General features: G+C 45.6%; 1 long non-coding RNA gene across 1 annotated transcript; it reads right to left on the bottom strand.

Annotated features, from left to right (window-relative positions):
- Positions 1 to 2,291: 2,291 nt before the first annotated feature.
- LOC138839133 (uncharacterized) lies at positions 2,292 to 19,286 on the bottom strand. The gene is made up of 3 exons (XR_011375859.1): positions 18,669 to 19,286; positions 11,966 to 12,085; positions 2,292 to 2,811 (listed from the first exon to the last, which is right to left on the bottom strand). It is a non-coding gene; the product is annotated as an uncharacterized lncRNA (long non-coding RNA).
- Positions 19,287 to 19,692: the final 406 nt, after the last annotated feature.

Below are 19,692 nucleotides of genomic sequence, written 5' to 3' on the forward strand. Positions count from 1 at the left end.
CTTCTCCTCCTGCCCCTACTCCCTTTCTTTCTTTCTCTTTCTTTCATTTTGTGTTTGTCCTATGGTCTGAAAAGAGGGCTTGGGCACTGTTTCTGAGCTCTTCATTCAACGCTAAAATTCTACCACTTGGGCCACAGCCCCACTTCCAGATTCTTACAGTCTTTCCTTCCCAGGCTGGCTTTGAATAGCAATCCTCAGATCTCAGCCTCTTCACCAGCTAGAATTAAAGGTGTGAGTCACCATCACCTGGCTTACTTTTTCTTTTCAAAAACTTTCATCACAGGCAGAGTAGTTAGTGCTGTAATGAAGCACCAGCCAGACTCTGTAATAAGGACATACAAGTCTCAACTGGCCTAGGGTCAAACATTATTAAAACCAATTCACACTGAGGAAACCAGGTAAGACAGATTTACCCAGAAGGGTGAAGAATCTATGCCTGATGCCAATAGTTACATCTAGACTCCTAGTTACTGAGGAGGCTGAGATCTGAGAACCATGCATGATTCAAAGTCAGCCTGGGCAGAAAAGTCTGTGAGAGTCATCTCCAATGAAGAACTAAAGACCAAGAAGTGGAGCTTTGGCTCAAGTGGTACAGTGTGCCAACCTTGAGAATAAAAGCTAAGGGACAGAACCCAGACTCGAAGTTCAAACCCTAGGATTGGTGCACACACACACACACACACACACACACACACACACACACACACACACACACACACACACACACACCACAGAATGCCTGTAACCTGTTTGTCTCTTGGTCCACAGGTTTATTCCCAAAAAAAGTACTGGGACAGGGGCATGGATTTGAGGTCTGAGTCCACTGACACACCAGGAATTTTCCTCCTCTGTAATATGGAAATAAGCATACCTGACTTATATGGTTGTTGGGAGCATTAGATGAGCTAACAAAAAGGGGCGTATGTGTGTTTGAGTGTGTGTGTATGTGTGTGTATTTGTTTGTTTGTGTGTGTGTGTGTGTGTGTGTGTGTGTGTGTGTGTGTGCCATTCCTAGGGCTGTCCCTGAGCTTTTTTGCTCAAGGCTAGCACTCTACCACTTGGGACACTGGTCCACTTCAAGTTTTTTTGATGTTTAATTGGAGATAAAAGTGTCATGGACTTTTCTACCCAGTGCTGGCATTGAACCACAACCATATATTGCTAGCCTCCTGAGTAGTTAGGATTACACATGTGAACCACTGGCTTCAACTATAATGAGGTTTTAATGAAGGGGAGCTGGTGATATTCTTCAGTTCGTATTTGATGGTGACCTCCCCTGAGATCCCTAACATGGAATCAAAAGATGGGGCTCTGCCTTCAAGGAACCAGGATGAGTCAAAAACAGCCAAGCAATGTTGCATTGACATACAGCCCGGTCTTATTTCTACTCACAACATGAGATTAAGGTGAGTCATTAGGAGCTTCTTTTCTTCCTGTGAGGGACACTGCTCAGACACACTTACAAGAGCACTGACAAAGAAAATGAACGTAGACTTCAAACTGATTGCAGCTTCTACATATATTGTAATCATGTGATTGTACCTAGCCTTGAAATGAACAGAAATGTATAAGTCTATCATGTTGCATGTGCCGATATTGTAGGTTGGCAGACATGTATGTCAGCAACTGCTCACAAGTGTTTTAGACCCAAGGATGATGACTTGCTTTATCATTAAAAAAAGTTTTAAACTGGTAGTGCAGAGTAGGACTTGAATTCAGGGGCTGGGCCCTGTCCCTTTGCTATTTTTACTCAAGGCTAGTGTGTAGCGACCGTCTACTCGACCAGCGAGGAAAAACGACCACCACACCAGGAGTCTTCTCAGATCACGCTTTATTGGAGAGCCTTTTAGTTGTAGGAGAGCTTGGGCGCAAGAGAGCGTGCACCCGAAACACAGCCGCTTATATAGGAGAATCGGAACGCGGGTCTTTCTATTGTTGGTCGCCTGCCTTTCACCGTCACCAGGTGTCATTGGATTGGCTGGGGACTCTACCTGGCTCGTGCACGCGCACAGCCCAGGCGTCCCGCCAAGCACCGTCTGGGGTGGTTACCTCAAAGCTGCAAGGGAGTGGGCGGAGTCTCGCCTCGGCTCCCTACAGTTCCCCCTTCTTTGTTTTATGGCAACAGGTAAGAGTAGAGGTTGGGCCTCTGTCTAAGACATTAATGAGAGGACCTTGCACTGGTCTTCTCCTGAGGGGCGCCTTCCCCAGTGATGACCAGGCCCGTCCGATGCCTTTTTTGCAGAGGTGGGATCTTGGGCATCAACCCACTTGCAACCCAGCATCCTCTTCTTGAGGAGATGAGAACCATCTCCTCAAGTGCAGTGCACTTGCCTTGCACCCTGTCCCAAATTGCAAATTGCATACCTGTCCCGGTGCAATGGGATCCCCTGATCCCTCGGGGTGCTAAGGCTATGCAGAATGGTAAGGCTTAACTGCCTCTCAGGGCCGACAGCCAAATCTGGGGTGAGGATCCACACTCCAAAGCGGCTAATGCTTGCAAGATAACAACCTTGTCCCTTCTGGTTTGGGCTCGAAGGCGACAGACCAACCATAGGCAGACCACGCATCCTCCCAAGCAGCAGGCTAAAAACATTCTGACTCCCACCCGCTCTTTGAAAAAGGACACCGCAGAGGCAATCCAGTCAGTAAATTGTAACAGCCCACAGCATCATTGGTTTAGCTATCACAGGGATTGCTATTAGCACTGTTGCTAACAGCAGGAAGATCAGCTGCATCTTCAAGAGGGGGTTCTGTTGCAGTCTCCACCGGCCTGGTCAGTCTCATTGGCACCCAGTGAGGTACTTCTTGACTCTGTGGAAAAACACAAACAGCTCCCCTGGATCTCGTTATTACCGGATCCGGTCCATACCATTTATTATTAATAACATCCTTCCACATAACCATGTCTTTAGTATCCATGGAGTCTCTTGTCATATGCCAATCTGCGGCAGACTGATCGTTGTCATTTAGAATTTAAAAATTAAGGGTAAAGAGCGCAAGAGAAAGTCTTTCCCTGGGGGACGCGGACTCAGCAACTCCCCCTTTTTGTTTTTGAAGCATTTCTTTTATGCTTCTATTAGCTCTTTACACTATACCTTGTCCTTGAGGATTGTAGGGCAATCCGGTGGTGTGGGCAACCTGCATTTGTGCGCAAAAGGCGCGAAAACCATGGGAAGTATAAGCAGGGCCATTATCCGTCTTGAGTCTAAGGGGCTTTCCCCAAGCTGCCCAAGCTTCTAAGCAGTGTATTCTGACGTGAGACACCTTTTCTCCTGCCAGAGGTGTGGCATGAATGACACCAGAAAAGGTGTCCACAGACACATGTAAATATTTCAACTTACCAAATTCCGTCAGATGAGTAACATCCATTTGCCATAGGGCGTTTGGTCTCAACCCCCTGGGGTTTACCCCCACATGGGGAGGATGAAGAAAGGTAACACAAGATTTACAGGCTTTAACAATATCTCTTGCCACATGCCTGGACAAATTATATCTTTTCCTAAGGGTATTAGCAGGTACATGATACAATCTATGAAAGTCTTTTGCCAATTCTACAGGATCAGCAGCAACCAGAGCCATAGCCCGAGTTGCCTGGTCCACCAAATCATTACACTTTGCCATCGGGCCCGGCAACATAGAGTGGGCACGAATATGTCCAATATAAAAAGTATGTTTTCTGTTTAAGATAAGGGATTGAATCTGTAACAAAACATTAGAAATTGTACTGGCCTGCTTAACTGAAGCAGCAACTTCAAGAGAAGCAACGGCATTTACAACATATAATGAATCAGAAAATAAGTTAAAAGGTTGATCAAATCTTTTAAAAACTTCAAGCACAATTAAACATTCAACAGCCTGTGGGACATTCGGCCGAAAAATAAAGACTACCGGCTGTTTGTGTCCTTGAACAAAAAAGGCACCTTGTCCAGATTTTGATCCATCCGTAAAGATGGTTAGAGCATCAGCCAAGGGCTCCTTTGAAGTGACAACAGGAAAATACACTAAATTTTTGTTAACTATGGCAAGCAGAGGATGCTTAGGATAATGATTATCAATTACATTTGGAAATGAGCAAACAAGAATTGCCCACATATCCATTGTGGCTGCTAAAATTTCAACTTGCTCACGGGTGTATGGAATAATTAATTTATCTGGAATTTTTGCAAAGTGCATTAAACAATACTTTATACCCAAAATTGCCTGCTTAGCCACTAATTCAGGAAAATATTGAACAGTTTTTGCTCCCACAGAATTGCCGTGGAGCCACAATAAGGGGCCATTTTGCCAAAGAACCCCCGTGGGATAATTTTTTGTTTTTAATATACATAAATCAATAGGTAATTTCAAATCAACCCGTGAAAGTTGAGCCCTAGACAAAGCTGCCTCAACCTTTTGTAGGGAATTTAGTGCTAAAGGTGTCAGGGATCTAGAGGAGGTGACTTCAGGGTCGCCCTCCAAAATAGCAAATAAAGGTAACAACTCTGACCGAGGGAGATTAAGAAACCCCCTTATCCAATTAATATCTCCTGCCAATTGCTGAAAATCATTAAGTGTTTTAAGATGACCAGTTCGAATGGAAAGTTTTTGTGGTTTAATCTCAGTAGGAGAAACAATGGTTCCCAGAAATTGAACAACACTAGTCTGCTGAACCTTCTCAGGGACAATAATTAATCCTTTATTAGCTAAGGTCTCCGTTACCTGCCCAAACACCTTATGAAGAGTCTCTACCGAGGGAGCAGCCAACAAGATATCATCCATATAATGGACAATCTGTACTTTTGGAAATTTTTCCCTAACAGGGGTTAATGCAGCCCCCACGAACAATTGACAAATTGTTGGGCTATTAGCCATCCCTTGGGGGAGAACTTTCCACTGATAGCGAGCATCTGGGGTTTCATGATTAACCGAGGGCAAAGTAAAGGCAAAGCGCTCCCTATCCTTTTCATAAAGAGGTATGGAAAAAAAGCAATCCTTAATGTCTAAAGCCAAAATAGGCCACTCTCTAGGTAAAGCAGAGAGCAGTGGAAGTCCCCTTTGGATGGGTCCCATAATTTGCATCTGGGCATTTACTGCTCTAAGGTCATGTAATAATCTCCATTTTCCGGAGGCCTTTTTGATCACAAAAATTGGGGTATTCCAAGATGACACTGAAGGCTCAACATGCCCCAGCTGCAGCTGTTCCTGGACAAGAGTTTGAGCCGCTTCCAATTTTTCTCCAGAGAGGGGCCACTGAGGAACCCACACCGCCTTTTGCGTTAACCAAGGTATGGGTACCGCACCTTCAGTGGAAGCTTTGTTTTCAGAGGCCCCTAAGAAAAACCCAAACCCTTCCTGTCCTGTTTAGGAAGTGGCTCTATCAGCTCCTTGCGTCCTTGGAGACGCCAACCAAGCCCCAAGGCTGGCACAAATCCTTGCTGTTTCATCATATTCTGACTGGCCTCAGAATAATCATTAGTTAAAGTTAGCTTTAGCTGTTGCTGCACATCTCTTCCCCAAAGATTGACAGGGACGTCTACCACAAATGGCTGCATTTTTCCAACCTGGCCTTCGTCTGTTCTCCAAGTCAATTCTTTTGCACTTAACTGTGGGGCATCGGCATAGCCCAGCCCTTGTAAGGTCTGGGAGGATTTCTGAGTTGGCCATTGCTTTGGCCACTCCCCTCTTTGGATGATGCTTCGATCTGCCCTTGTATCCACCAATCCCTCAAATCTTCTCCCTTCCACTTGGAGAGTTAGCATGGGTCTTTGGTCTAAAGTTATGGACAGGCATGTAAGGTCGACTCCAGTGGAGCCTAGCCCTTTATCTCCTCTCTCTATCTCCTTAGCAGGGAAATTGCCATGAAGAGAAGCAGAAGCTGTGCAATTCTATCCCCGGGAGAAATGGACACCACTCCATGGGGGACATGACAGAGGACCTTGATAGTCGCCGTATAGTCAGGGTCAATCACTCCTGGGAAAATTATTAATCCTCTCATTGTGGAGGAGGAGCGTCCTAAAACTATTCCTACAGTGCCTTCATCTAGGGGTCCTGTCATGTCTGTCTCCACAATCTGGACTCCCATCTGCTGTGTTAATACCCGTCCGGAGGTGGCACAGTGGTCCAACCCTGCGGAGCCTGAGGTTGCTCTTCTTGGCTGGGGAGTTGTTGCGGGTGCTGTCTGGGAGCCAGAGTCTGAAATGCCCCATAAACTTTCGGGCCCTTGGGACGAGGGCCCTTCTCTCCGTTTTTTGGCTCCTGTTCCGAATTAGTGTTAGTAATTTGGGGGATAAAATGTCCATTGATGTCTCTAACTGACCTGCATTCGTTGACCCAATGCTTTCCCTTTTTACAACGAGGACACACTCCTGGAGTCCTTGGCGGCCTGGGTATATTTTGTACAGGACCACCATTTTGTGGGCATTGCTGTCTAAAATGTCCCAACTGACCACACTGGAAACACCCTTTTCCTTTACTATCTTTTGCGGCCCCGGCAGCCGACAAGACAGCAGCTGCCAGCCCCGCATTGGTCAGGGGGCCACCTACTTCTCTGCAGGCTTTTAACCAAGCTTCTAGGCTTTGGGTTCTTACTGGGGTAATTGCCCTCTGACATTCCTTGGTGCTTTGTTCAAAAATGATTTGTTGTACAAATGGCATGGCTGTTTCCAGATTTCCTAATACCCGCTCGGCTGTCTCTAGCATACGGGCAACAAAATCAGAAAATGGCTCATTAGGGGCCTGCATGATTTTTGTTAGATTGCCAGCCACCTCTCCCTTGTTTGGGAGGGCTCGCCAGGACCTGTAAAAAACCTCGTTTACCTGGCGGTATACTTCAAAGGGATATCCTGTCTGGTCTACCGAGTAGATTCCCTGCCCGAGAAGCATGTCTACGGTCCAGTCTGGGTGCCCGTCACGGACATTTTGTCTGTATTGGGCTTGAGCCTTGTCTTGTACAATTGACCGAAAATCAAGGAACTGCCCGTGATTAAGGCAAGTACGGGCCACTTCAAACCAATCCATAGGTGTCATAGCATTAATAGTTAGCCTTTGAAGCAAGGCAGTGTTATAATTGGCCGTCACTCCATAAGTCCTGACTGCCTCAACTAAATCTTTTAACTGGGAGTAGGAAACCGGCTCAAAATTTCTTTCAGCACTAATGGGATTCTCAAAGACTGGGAAAGCGGCTGCTAATCGCGACCAGGTTTTTTCTTTTATAAAGTGACTCTTCCCTGCCGGCGGGCACGGCGGGGGTCCGACGGGTGAGGGGCAGCTCCGTTTCCTCTCCCTGGCTGCTGCGGTACTCCCACCCCTAGGGGGCGCCACCCTCCATATCTGTCTGCCTCGTGCTCCGCCGCAGCCTCTTCTAACTCTTCACTATCAGCTGGATTGAGCTGCTCTCCCTCCTCCTCTAACATTTCTTCCTCTGAGTCACTCACAAGATTACTATATTCTTGGTCCTGCCCTTCCACATGTAGGGCTGAGAACCGGTTTGCTTTTAAAGAAGGGCACGGGGGTCTCCTTGAGACCCGCTCCTCTCTGAAACCCTTCTCCTTTTGTGAGGGCTGCAGCCCCTCTTGCTTTAATTCTTTAGGATCCTTTTGTCTTTTTTCCCTTTTTCTTTTAGGCCTATTTTCCTCCCCCTTATTGTATGCTGACTCTGATAGACTATCCTGATGCTGCGTTAGTACTTTGCGTCCTTCCTGGATTAAATCAAACCCTCCCTCCTCGAGGCAAGTGCGCACCATCAAAAAGACAAGCCACAAGGGAAGAAGCAATGCAAGCAACCAATAAATATCTAAATCTACAGTGAACAGCATACTGGGGGATTTTTACCGACGTCTCCTCTCCGCGTGTTGAGTTCTGGCTCCAATTCGGCCTCTCGCGCGGGTCCCGTCCCAGGTTCGTTCCCGGGTTTCGGCACCAGTTGTAGCGACCGTCTACTCGACCAGCGAGGTAAAACGACCACCACACCAGGGGTCTTCTCAGATCACGCTTTATTGGAGAGCCTTTTAGTTGTAGGAGAGCTTGGGCGCAAGAGAGCGTGCACCCGAAACACAGCCGCTTATATAGGAGAATCGGAATGCGGGTCTTTCTATTGTTGGTCGCCTGCCTTTCACCGTCACCAGGTGTCATGGGATTGGCTGGGGACTCTACCTGGCTCGTTCACGTGCACAGCCCAGGCGTCCCGCCAAGCACCGTCTGGGGTGGTTACCTCAAAGCTGCAAGGGAGTGGGCCGAGTCTCGCCTCGGCTCCCTACACTAGTGCTTTACCACTTGAGTCACAGCTCCATTTACCTGCTCAGGCTGGCTTTGAACCGCAATCCCCACCTCTTAGCCTCCTGAGTAGCTAGTATTACAAGTGTCAGCCAACAGTGCCCAGCTGACACATAAATGTCTTTTGTTTAGTGACCTAGGAAGATGGCTCAGTGATAGAGTATTTGCTTCTCATGCATGAAGCCCTGGGTTTGATTCCTCAACACCACATGAACAGACAAAGATAGAAATGGTGCTGTGGCACAAGTGGTGGAGCATTCACCTTGAGCTTAAAGAGCTGAAGGACAGTGCCAGAGTTCAATCCCCATCACTAACAAAAAATATTTTGTTTACATATGGTGGAGTTCCTTTCAATGTATATACTATTTTAGATAAATATGAAGAAGCACTTAAGCACCTTACATTGTATAAAGATAAGAGTTATGCATTTCTGGGAAGAAAGTCATTAACTTACATTATGTAATGGTGTGTGTGAGACACCAAACGGTCTCTACATCTTTGTCATTCTCCTGAAATTTGCCTTGGGTGCAGTGCAATGTTCAATGCTCAGACCATCTCAATAGACACATTTGGCATTTGTCAAAAATGACAAATCCCAGAGTGGTACTGGTGGCTCACAGTTATAATCCAATCATGAGGTTTGCAATGCGAGGATTGCGTTTAAAAGCCAGCCTGGGCAGGCAAATCTGAGTCTCTTACGATTAATTAACAATGAAAAACTTGAAAAACAAAAAATGGAAGGAGCCAAATCACCAGTGGCTCACGCCTGTAATCCTAACTACTCAAGTGGGAGATCTAAGGACCACAGTTCAAAGCCAGACCAGGCAGGAAAGTCCATGAGACTCTTTTGTTATTGTTGTTGTTGGGTCTGGTCCTGGGGCCTGAACTCTGGGTCTGAGCACTGTTCCTTATCTCTTCAGCTCAAGGCTATCTCTCTACCACTTGAGCCACATTGCCACTTCTGGCTTTTTTCTTTTTGCTTATGTGGTACTGAGGAATAGAATCCAGCGCCTCTTGCATGCAAGGCAAGCCCTCTACCACTGAGCCACTTTCCAAGCCCTCCATGAGACTCTTATCTCGAATAAATCACTAGAAAACCAGAAATGGCACTGTGGCTCAAGCAGTAAAGTGCTGTCTTTGAACTGAAGACCTCAGGGACAGCGCCCAAGCTCAGAGTTCAAGTCCCATGACCGACCAAAAACAAACAAACAAATAAAGGATCCCTTGTAGGAAAGTCTGTAAGACTCTTATCTCCAATGAATCACCAAAATGCCAGAAGTAGAGATGTGGATCAGGTGGTAGAGCACTGGTCATGAGTGATAAAAACTAAGAGACAGAACCCAGGCCCTGAGTTTAAGACTGAAGATCTGAAAACACACACACACACACACACACACACACACACACACACACACACACACACGAAGAAAAATTGCTATTTTAGTCCAAATGCACGTACAGATGTGCAGGTACATAAGTTTCAAAGAGGCAGAATCAAATATGATCACAGTTTGGAATACCAAAAAATACCATGTCCCATCAGTTCCTGGCAGAGAAGGAAGGCATGTGGCATTCCACCCTCAGGGAACTGCTCTTGGGGACATTCTGGGAAATCCCTCCACAGGAACACATCTGGACTACTGGAGAGTCAAAGGTGGCAAATTCCTCAAGAACCAGAAATTCACATTTCACTCCCTCCAAGGGGCCTACAGCTCCAAGAGGGTCTTTGCACTCACTCCCCAATCAACAATACCTAAAATACAGATAGGATGGGGAAGAGTGAATAGGGAGAATTAGTGGGGAGGCCTAGCGTCCCTGTGCAAGTGGTTAAATGGGAAAAGGACTGACCTGAGTAGAGACACAGGATATGCAGGTGGAAGTTAGGGAGGGGAACAAAGATGATGAGGGCATCAGTCCTACAGGATACAGACATGTGCAGACAGGGTACACTCCAGAAAGAGAATGCTGGAGGAGGTCAGGGGACAGGAGAGGGCAATAGAAAGAACTGATTGTAAAGTATGGTAAGTAGAAATAAGACTTCCATACTGGGGCACCAAGGGCCCTGGGTTCTATTTCTGACTTTACTGAGTGGACAAATCCCTATCCTCGCAGCCTCAATTTACCCCACCTGGGAGAAAAGTAGGAAGAAGCACAGACTGTTCTGGTGCTGCCACTGAGGTCACAGAGGAGGAGAAAGGAGAAGCTGCAGGTTTGAAGTAAACCCAGACAGGGGTGGGAGACTGGGGAGCAGCATTCTCTCAGCACCATACTGAGGCACTCAGTTATCTGCCTCCTAACCCCTCGGGGTGCCATCAGGCTGCCGATTATGGTGCAGAGCCCCAGCCCCACGTTGAGCAGGAAGCATAGGGCTGCCAGTAATAGAGTCACTGCCTGCAGAAGTGACACCTTCTGCTTCTGCACAGCCAGTCAGCCCCACCGGCCCTGTAACCTTGCTCCAAGCCTAGGCACATCCACATGGTGGCAACAGTAACAACTCAGCAAAAGAGTGTGGCCCAGGCACCAGGCCACTCCACAGCCCACCTTCACTTCTTCTGTTTACAGGCTAGCAACCCAGATGCTACCACTTAGTCACCACCTCAGGGGGGAGTCGCAGCCACCAACCCACAAGTTGGGGACTATGGAGTCCTCACAGTCAAGATTCCCACTTCCACACTTGTTAGACAACGAATATATCTGTTACCTTGGCCTTCTGGAGAGTTCCAGTCTATCTAGGTGTGATATGTGGGTCTGATATCAGATATATCCCTCCTCAACTGAAATGGTGCATCTTGCTCCTCCATGGCTCCCCCCCTTGCCAAGTGAGGTGAGAAAGAGCAAGAATTGGATTGTTGGGCTATAAGCCGTACGTGCTTGGTGCTAGTGAGCAGGGTGCGTTTTGGTGGTTCAAGTGTACCCCAGGGATCTATCCCTCTTCACAGCCTCCTCTGCGTCTGTGAGCTATCCTTGAGGAGTCGAGCTTCTCAGGCTTTGCAGATACTGCTGGAGCCCTGCCATTGCCCTGCCTCCAAGGTCTCAGACTCCCCACTGCTGTTGGCCAAGGCCTGAGGACACCAAGACCCCAGGATTTCAGTGTCCGCAGCCATGAAATGGGGTCCATGCTGTGATCAGTGTGTACTGTTCCACTAATGGGCCACAGATGTTGGGTGTGCATGCACATATATAAACCAGAGAGCATTGCCTGCTGCCTGTGACATCTGTCTGCCATTTCTACCAAAGTGTTAGGGAGGCAACATGAGACTGTCCTCTGGCCTCTTCCTCATGAAGGTACAGTCCCATGCATGTCCTCTGGACACTAAGTGCACGTCGATCCCTTCCAGAAACCTCCAGTTTAGTGTTTGTCTCTATCCAGCCCCATTAGGCAACCATCAGCCAGCACCAATGTGGGCTAGACCCTGTGCCAGGCTCCAGGAGGATGTACAGGAAGCCCCAAGCCCTAAGAGTTCAAATGACTGAGGGCTGAAACACCAAACAAACATGGAGTGACCCAAGACAGGCTAATGTGGTGAGGGCTCTGAAGAAAGACTTTCTGCACCACAGAGAATCTGGTCCTCCTGATCCACTGCTCATCCCGAAACTGCTTCTTCCCTGATGCCTTCCTGTCTGCCATGTTCCACATGTGCCCTCTTGATTCTCTTCTTTCCAGCCTGCCACTAATCCTGGTGATTTACAAGCCACAAACATAGATAACTCTCACCTCCCGTTTCTTTTGGTTCCAGGCTGAACAGTAAGGTCAGTATTTCTGACATCATAGCTTGAGTCAATATCTGTAACAAAACTTTGAAGGCTTGGGTCACCTTGGCTTGAATCCACATTCCTGGGGATGACACACAAGAATTAATCAAAATAGGCAGTTTTGGCTCAAACTTGTAATCCTAGCTACTCAGTGTGATATCTGATTTGCTATTCACTGGAAGAAAGTTTATTCTAGCCTCAATCCTTCCTGCGGTAGCTAATTTTCTCTCCTGAGCCCCTTTCCCTTGGTAAAGAAGGATATCCATGGGAACAAAAATGTAAATTCAGAAACATTTTTGCTAAAAGTAAACTTCTCTCTCTCCCTCAAGCTTCCCAGACTGGCAGCTTTGCAGTTTATCACAAATTTTGCTGAATGCCACTAACAATTATGATGCTTATCACCAGCTGTACTGAGTTCTTTATTACTCAGGAAGTTGTAATAAACATCATTCCTGTTCAGAAAATTTCAGCGCACTGTCAGAAGCATTGACTCGTGTGTCCCCATTTGAGCTTCTGTGTGGTGTGAGGGTGCATGCTGACATGCATTCTCTCTGGGAAAAGGATTCCCCTTCTTCAACATCAGGGCAAAGGTCCAATGTCCCAAGGCATGTTTGACTCAAGGCTATGATTTGCTTCTGTAACCTTGCTTGCTTGCTTTGGTAAACATCACCTATGTGAAAGCACTTCCTATAAAAATCCCCCCTGAACAACAAACAGGGCTGTTCTCTAGCTCTGTGAGCTGAGGACAGATGGAATATGGCTAAATAAAGAACTTCCAGCCAAATTGCCTGAGTGCTGTCATATCTTCCTGGGAAATTGGAATACTACAATTTAAATTGGAATACAACACAAGTGGCTAAAATCTGAAGACTAATCTCCATTTGAAGCCAGCCTTACAAGAAGGCCCATGACATGACACTTTTATCTCCAATAAACTACTCAGAAAAAGAAGAAGTTCTGTGACTCAAGTGATAGAGCACTAGCCCAAAGCATAAAGAGGCTCAGGAACAGCACCCAGGCCCTGAGTCCAGGTGCCAGTACTGGGAAAAACAAATACAACAACAACAAAAAAAAACGGGTAATCAACTCTCCTGTCTTCCTTGTCCTTACTTCTCAGCCTAGTACTGTCTTTGTGTGTTCTGTCACAGTGCTGTTGACCAAGAAGTCCTTTGCACACAGAAAGCCTGCTCTTTCTTACCTGCACTGGCCACATCATTCATTCTCTATTCTCCATTCGATGTTAAACATTTTTTTGGGGCGGAGGTCCGGTCGTGGGGCCTGAACTCTGGGCCTGGGAGCTGTCCCTCAGCTCTTCAGTTCAAGGCTAGCACTCTACCACTTGAGCCATAGCGCCACTTCCGGCTTTTTTTTTTTTTTTTTTTAATATTTTATTTTATTTGAGAACATACTTACAGAGGGGTTACAATTACATGGGCAGGATAATGCATACATTTCTTACCAAGCATTGCAGCCTCCTCCTTTGTTTACCCTTCAATGGCTTTTTTCTTTTTGCTTATGTGGTGCTGAGCAATCGAACCCAGGGCCTCAGGCATGCAAGGCAAGCTCTCTACCACTGAGCCACTTTCCCAGCCCCTCTATGTTAAACTTATTTGTTCAAGGCTGATGTTCTATGTTGGGTCTTCGTCCGTCCCACGAAAGATGGATGGGGTCTGAGGAAAGGTAAGTGTGGCGCTCGCCTGTTCCCCAGCCCAGGAGACAATCAGACGCAGCAGGGAGCCAAATCCAGCAGGTAGAAAACTCATTTATTAACAGAGAGCAGCCCTTATTAAATACAAAAAGGGCGGGTGGCATGGCAAGGGAGGAAGAGGAACCAATCACTGTCAAGGTCACACCCTATCATGCACCTGAGCCTTCATGGGCTGGTTAGGCACTGATAGGAAGATCAATTGGGCTCTGCCCACTCTACTCTCTCCCAGCGCCATCTTGGCTGCCCATGTGCTCTATAGTAAATTGGGCTCTGCTCACTCAACCCCCTCCCAACGCCATCTTTGCTGCCCATGTGCTCCACAGTTCTATTGTTGAGTCTCACCTCTACTGTATCTCACTTTTTGGAGATAAGAGTTTCAGCAACATTTCTTTCTAGTCTGGCTTCAAGCCTCCATCCTCAGTTCTCAGCCCTATAAGTAGCTAGTTTTATAAGTGTGGGCCACTGGTAGCCAGCAAATTTGACTATGTTTTGGTACCTTATATATGTAGAATCATAAATATAGTTTTTATTTTTAATATGGTTTATTTCACAGTATTTTAAAGATTCATTCTTGTTGTAGCATGGTCAGAATGTCATTCCTTTTTAAGATTGAATAATATTCCCTTGGCTGGTTATACCACATTTTGTTTACCCATCAAGAGACATTTGGTTTTCTACCTTTCTACTACTGTGTATAATGTCATGAATAACATTATTATCTTTTACATTGTGCACACTGTTGTAAAAACACGCCAGAGACATCCTTTTATAATAAACTGAGGTGAATCCCCCTGTGGCTTTCCTTCATATTAACTATCAAAGAGAAAACTTAAAGCCAGTGAGGCTCATATGGAGTGACCAACTTAAATATTTTTCATCCTATTTACAAGGATATTGCTGTATTCCTATATAAATAAATATCCAGCCAGGTACTGGTGGCTCATGCCTGTAATCCTAGCTACTCAGGAAGCTGAGATCTGAGGATTGCCAGGTTGGGCAGGAAAGACTGTGAAACTCTTATCTCAAATTATCCACCAGAAAATCCAAAGTGGTTCTGTGGCTCTAGTGGTAGAGTGCTAGACTTGAGCTGAAGAGCTGAAAGAAAGTGCCCCGGCCCAGTGTTCAAGCCCCATGTTCAAAAATAAATCAATAAACAATATCCAACAAGTTGACAAATCAGGCAAGGCCTTTGCAAATTTGTTCTTCTCTTCTCTGGAAACTTCTTCTACACCTTTGTGTGGACCTGAATGCTTAATAGTTCCTGTCTTTGATCCTAGCTTATCAGGAGGCTGAGATCTAAGGATCCATGTTCAAACCCAGTCTGGAAAGCCAATTCTGACAGACTCCTATCTCCAATACACTAGCAAAAAACTTCAAAGTAGAAGTTTAGCTAAAGTGGTAGAGCATCTGCCTTGCAGGAAAAAGCTAAGCAAGTGTATGGGACCCTGAGTTCAAGCCCCAGTACTTGTACACACACACAAAAGGAAAATAAACTTTGTTTAATTCGTTCATCTTTTCAGCAGCTAGATCAGAAGTTCTGCCACAGAAAGGCCTTCTCTGGCCATATGACCTAAAATATTAACTTCCTCTCAGTTCCTTGATTTTCTCTCAGAGCAGGTCTCAGTTTGGGCCTCCCTCTGAAGGGTGTGAGCTCCAAACTCACTCTATTTTATAACATCCTTTTCTCTAGCAGCACCTAGTCCCCATTATTGAAAATCAGAAAATTGGACCTCCTTCTGAGCAGAGCAGTTTGCAAAAAGGGTCGCCCTCTTCTCTGGGTCAAGTAGCCCTAATAGAGCTGACAGCTGAGGATTTTATCTCATACAACTCTCAACCACGGGAAGGTAAACTGAGGACCTTCCCAGGATAAGAAGTAATTCCTGCTTGAGCAAAATGTATCAATCAATGTCACAACAGGAAGGAAACTATTCAGAATATATCTTCCCTTCCCCTCTCCTCTTCTAGCTCTCAAGAGGATTTTGAAAAAAATTGGATTTAAGTGTGGTTATTTTTCATATCTTCCCAGAGTCACTTGTTCAAAGCTGCACACCAGCCCAGGTTGCCCACAATAGGAACTCCACCTTAGGAGCCCAGCTTTAATCTTGGACCTCTTTCATCACTCTTACAATATAGGATGCACCCAACAAGGGAAGGCGCTTCAGGGGCTTTATCCTCCTCCCACAGACAAGTTAGTTCCAGAGGGGAAACTGACCTGGCCATCGACTGAAAGTGAACCAGAATAGGATGAGCTCAGAGTGAGCCCTCCTAATGGGAAAGTCACAACCATTAAGTTAGATAATATATAATAAAGGGTTGCCTGTCTGTGGTGGCTCACACATGTAATCCTAGCTATTCAGAAAGCTGAAGTATGAGGACTGGGGCTTGAACTCAGAGCCTGAGCCCAAGGCTAGTGCTCTACCACTTGAACCACAGTACCACTTCCAGCTTTTTCAGAGTTGGTTATTGAGATAAGATTCTCATGGACTTTCCTGGTCAGGCTACCTTTGAACCACAATCCTCAATCCTCAGCCTCCTGAGTAGCTTAGATTACAGGTGTGAACCACCAGTGCCCACCTGGCCCCCATTTTTCAGATGTACCTCACCTCATTCTCTTTCTCACTCAGAACCAGCCACACACCACTTCCTCCTGATATGGGGTTTATTCCAGCCCTGAGACTTTCACCCTAGCTATTGCCTCTGTCACATGCCCCCAAAGCTGGCTCCCTCTCAATCTACAGGTCTTGGCTTCAGTGCTACCTCTTCACAGAAACCTTTTCTCTATGTATGTGGATTCTGGGGTTTGAACGGGTTTGAAATCAGGACCTGGTCACTGTTGCTTATCTTTTTAAAATCTTAAATATAGTATTCTACCATTTGAGCCACAGTTCCCAATTATGCTTTATTGCTAGTTCATGGGAGATAAGAATTTCAGAGACATTTTTTGTTGAGACTGACTTTGAAACATGATCGTCAGATCTTAGCTTCCTGAGTAGTTAAGATTACAGATGTTAGCCACCAGCACTTGACTCACAAGGACTCTTTCTGGCACTCTCACCTGCACTATTTATCTTTATATAGTTGTTTCATATATTGGTTTATTGACTTTTCACTTGGCTTCCACAAATAAATGATCAGTTGTGTCTTGGGTAGGTTCCCTGTCTGCTCCTAGCCTACATTTTGGATCATTCACACCTGACATGCATCTGATGAATGGTGAATCTCTCCACCCACTGTCCCCTTTTACTTTCTTTTTTTATTATTTGTTGTATGGTCTTTGGCCTTGAAATTAGGGTCTGGGCATTGTTCCTGAGTGTAATCCTAGGTTGTTAATGTTAGCTTCTTGGGAGGCTGAGATCTGAAGACCGTAGGTCAAAGCCAGTCCAGATAGAAAAGTCCCTGAAACTCATCCCCATTTAACCACCAGAAAACTGGAAGTGGCATTGTTGTTCAAGTGGTAGAACACTATCTCCTACTTGTAATTGCTTGCAAACATTAGTTCCTCTGGCTTCAGTAGCCAGCCTTTGGATTGAGACATGATCTCTCTATGCAGCCTTGGCTGTATAGGGATTATCCCTCCTATAATTCGTTTTTGAGTATACTTCTTGCAATCTTTCACATCCCAATAACAGGTCCCTGTGCTCTCAACTGCTATTATCTTTGATGTCTTATAATACTCTCCACCACTTTCTCGAGAATTGCTCTGCTCCTGGGCCTGAATACTGCAGCATATTCTGAGAAGAGTGGTAGCTATTCGCTAGCCACACCCATCCTGCCAAATCTCCGCCTTAAATTATATTTAGTCTAATTATGAGACTACCCAGAAGGAAGGGAATATTCTGCTAACCGCCCTCCTCCAACCCTGCTTCTTAGTAGACAGTTTATGATCTCAAATTGTGGCTCCCCAGAGAGGAATCTTTCACTGCTGCTTAAAAAGAAAGACCAGGCAAGGGAAACAACACAGAATCCTGGCCTGGAACTGTGCTAGGACTGGGGTTCTTCTGCAAGAAACAGAAGGGAATGGCAGGCAGAGTGGTACCTAAGCCTCTCTTCAGAGGTGACTGCTTGACATTATAAAGCAATTGAAACTCAGATGACAAGATGTAATGGTTAAGCCAGGTAAGTAAACTGGCTCTCCTTCTATAGGGAGAGGTAAGTTGGAAAGATCTGCAAGAGTTGGGCACGGTGGCACTGTTGAAGGTACTCTTTTTACTTGGACAGCCTAAGTTTTCTTTAATTAAAAGGTACATGCCCATGGCATAATTGAATGTTCTGTCCTGTATAGATCCCTGGATCTCATATGGTAGTACCTCATGTCACACTTTACTTTAAGAATGGTGGGTTCCAGCTTGTTGAGTCTTGGCTCATCAGAACACAGGGAATATTATGCAACTTGTTTAAGCTATGGGTGCTCCATTATTTGTTCAATATTTGTCTCTCCCTCAGGTCCTCAATTACCAGTTGGCAGTTTACATTTTGTCCTCAAACAGACAGTTTATATGGACCAACATATTTGGCCCTCAGAACTAGTGACTCTACCTGGATAACATCCTCCCCTCAAAGGGAAATCTTCCTGTTATAACAAAATATAAAAAGACACCTAAGCTCCAGATTTCCACCTTGTAGGCATATTTTCTTTTTCCAATTGTGGGGCTTGAACAGTGTCCTTGAGCAATTCAACTCAAGGCTAGAACTCTACCAATTGAGCCACTGTGCCACTCCCAGTTTTCTAGTGGATAATTGGAGATGAATATCACAGACTTTTCTGACCGGGCTGGCAATGAACCATGATCCTCAGATCTCAGCCTCCTGAGTAGGTAGGATTACAGGTGTGAAGCCAGTTCCAGCCATCATTTCTTTCTTGCAGGAACATTTCAGGGGTATGGAATAGCACAACACCACATAAATTTGTCAGCAGCTGCCCCGGGGAGAACCAGATGATTAGACCAAAATAACTAACCTTGATATTGCCTTTGCTGTCCAAAAGGATATTGTTGGGCTTAAGATCTCAATGTGCGATTGGGTTCTGCTGTAATTAGTACAATTTGTTTGAAGAATCTCCTGGCTTCAACTTTATATAAGTGGTGGGATTTTCAGATAGACTTCAGAAGGTAGCCCCTAGTGGCCAATTCCATGATGAGATATACATACTCTTTTTTCTCCATCACCAGGTACAACTTGATGATGTGTCTGGGCCATCCAGCCTTAAAAATGTCCATCTTATTCTCTATTCAATGCCTGGAGGACTCTCCCATATGACGTATTTTAAACTGCCATCTCGGTGTCTGTGAAGTGGTGATGGGACAGTTTCACTCAGGTAACTTGGTCAAGGAGTTCTTTTGTCTGGTATTGTTTGATGATCTCCTCGTCAAGCAGCTCGGGGATGATTCTTTGTATTCTGCGATCCTCCTGCTATGAAAGCAGGTAGCAAGTCTCCGAAAAATTAACTCAATAAAATAATGGGAAACCCGGCAAAAAGTAAAAAAGAAATACCAAAATCCAACCAACAAAACCTGCAACCAAACAGATCATCAATCTAGCTTTGAGTTAATCCAGCAGCTTACCAAGCGAGAGCTCCCAGCACTGTTAACTGACAAATGTTGGGGCACAGTGGCTTCCTATATACCCTACATGACCTATCACAATGGAGCAATCACAACTGTGCATAGTGACATCATGGGGGAAATGGACAAATCAGATTCAGACCAAGTGAGGTCAGAGAAAAAGTGGACCAATTACAGCCTGCCACCATTGACACTGTAGCTCTTAGGCCTCCAAGACTGTTGCTAGAGATTCCAGGAGGACTTGAGGTTGCTATGGTTATTTTCATGGAATTTTTGAAACCACTAAGACAGTGGTCAATGTCCTCTGACCTATGAGAGCACTCCTGCATTATATAAATTGCTTCTGTGGAGACACTAGCCAATAGCCTCCATTCTTGATGGCCACCTTATCCTATGACTTGTTCCAGGAATGACGCAGCA

This window comes from Dipodomys merriami, unplaced genomic scaffold, assembly GCF_024711535.1.
Source record: "Dipodomys merriami isolate MVZ:Mamm:240054 unplaced genomic scaffold, mDipMer1.0.p SCAF_294, whole genome shotgun sequence".
NCBI classification, from domain to species: Eukaryota; Metazoa; Chordata; class Mammalia; order Rodentia; family Heteromyidae; genus Dipodomys; species Dipodomys merriami.